Raw genomic sequence first — 2,384 nt, forward strand, 5'->3', positions numbered from 1 at the left:
CGCGGCCGTGATGGGCGTGGCCATGGCTCCGGTGAAGTTGGCCTCGGGCTCCGGAGACACAGTCGTCACCTGCTGGTCCCCGATCCAGTGCGGTCCCTTCTCTCCCGCCCTCCAGGCACCGCCTCTCGGTGCAACCTCCCCGGCTCGCCCAGGAGCGGCATCCGCGGTCGGCGGGAGGCGTCGCTAGAGAGAGTGGCACCTTCCCTGGGGGTCCGTCCAGAGTCCAGCCAGGGACCCCGAACGTCCCCCTCCGTCTCCTCTTAGTTTGCAATGAGCCCTGAGTGTGACACGGCTCTCAGACATCACGGGCTGGCACTGCGGGGGAGGACGCCACGGCCGGAGGGGGAGGGGAGCTCGGAGATCACCGCTGCCACCACGGTGATAAGAGCCAGTAGGTCGCTGGAACGCTGACCGCGTGCCAGGCAGTGTCCCGCATTATCTCGGCTCAGCCCTCCTAAGAACTCGGTGCTCTACGCACTGCTTAGTGTTGCCCCCATTTTGTGAATAAAGAAACTGAGGTTCAGAGAAGTTAAATGGCTTGGTAGACATCAAAACAGTCAGTGACTGGTTTGCCTTCCTGGGTTCGAATCCTGGCTCTGCCAGTTGGCGGCTGCATGGCCTTGGGAAAGCCAGTTACCCCTCTGTGCCTTGGCTTGGTTTTCCCTCATCTTTTCAGTGGGGACTACATGGTATCTCACTCCCCAGGCTTTGAATTAAATGAGATAATGTGCCCAAGGTCTGAGAACAGTGATAGACACCTTGTAAGTTTTCAGTGAGTGTTTGATATTATCATTGTCCCTCAAGGTCCAACTAAATGCCACGTCTCCTGGGAAGGCTTCCAGGAGGCTCTTCCAACACAAGCAGAGATTTTCTTCCCTTTCTGTCTGCTACCATGGCTCCAGGTTTGTACATGTGACAAGTTTTTAATGAGATAATGTGAGCAGAAGGGCCTGTCTTGGGGTAGACACTTAGATTTATTTTTTCCTGACAGCTCATTGTGTACTTGCTCAAGACCTCTTAGGCTGGCACAGAGCCTGGTCCACTCAGGGCTGGGCACCAACGGGAGGGCCCTGCAGCACGGAGCACAGTCAACACCCAAACCGGCAGGACAGGGAGTGCCCTGCCCGGTCACAGGAGCCACCTAAAGGTCTGCTTCCGGAGCTCCCCCCACACACCCCAGCCAGGCTGGGAAGGATTCGGAGCCCTGGACTTCTCTCCCCAGCTGGTTATGCCTCGTGAGTCCTCCTGCCCCAGAGACTGGGCCTCAGTGGCCGCGCCCGGGAAATGGACCAAGCAGAAGCAGCCCAGGGGCTTGCAGCATTAACAGACCCTCAGGAGGATTCGAGGCTGGATTCAGGGTAGGACCCAGAACCCTGGTAGCCCCAGAGGAGTGGTCAAACTCCTCCCCCACATGGTCTTCAGCAATCACCCCAGATTGCCCCCAAAGTAAGTGTCCAATCCAGGAGGAACCCAGTACTTGCTATGTGGCCACAGCTTCTAGACAGGGTCCTGCGCCACCCCTCCCCCTCCTGGGTGGGAGCGTCGGGCTGACCCCTTTCCTCCTGGGACCAGGGAAAGGCCATCCTGCACCCCGGGAGTCCTGGGGGAGCCCGAGGGGCCCATCTTCCTGAGCTGAGCAGGGAGTCCATTCCCCATCACCCCACCAGGCCCCCAGGGAGAATCACCAGAGCTACAGGCAGCCAGGCCCCCCCAGGGAGCCAGCTCCACATCTGGTGTCTGACCCCTCAGTGCACCTGGGGCAGTGGCCACGCTCCCTGAATGTTCCGCATGGCCTGGCCACTTCCTGTTGTTCCGAGAGGCTGTGACGGGTGACTGGCAGAGGCTTGGAGTTCTCCTAGGACAGCACCTGTCAAGGGGCCAAAGGGAAAGAGTGGTCCCCAGAGGTGGTATGACCTGCTGGGGCCACGAGCTGGGAAAGATGGATGGGAGGCCTGTTGTTCTCATGGGTTATTATGAGAGTTAGTCAGGAGAGAAGGTTAGGTGCCTGGTGTCCTTCCTGGCACATAGTAGGTGCTCAAGAAACAGTCAAGCTCCTCCCCACCAAACTCCTTAAAGGCAAACCTACAGCGTCTTCTTGCCTGCTCTCTATGTAGTCGGCACCTGTGGGCTGCAGACAGCAGATCTTAAGGGGGTGCAGTGCTGGCCTCCAAGTCCAAGAGCGGAGGGTTTAGGTCATGCTGACCTGGATATCTGTAGGTAAGTGTGCTCCCTCTTAGTGTCTCGGTTTCCTTATCTGTAAATTGGGACTCATATAAGTACCACCTCAGAATGTATGTGAGCCTGGAGTAGAGTGTCAGATGCTCAGCACCGCTAGTATACAGCAAATGCTCACCAGTGTCAAGGCCATGGGGGGACATCCTGAT

This window comes from Marmota marmota, unplaced genomic scaffold (genome assembly GCF_001458135.2).
Source record: "Marmota marmota marmota unplaced genomic scaffold, marMar, whole genome shotgun sequence".
In the NCBI taxonomy this organism is placed as follows: domain Eukaryota; kingdom Metazoa; phylum Chordata; class Mammalia; order Rodentia; family Sciuridae; genus Marmota; species Marmota marmota.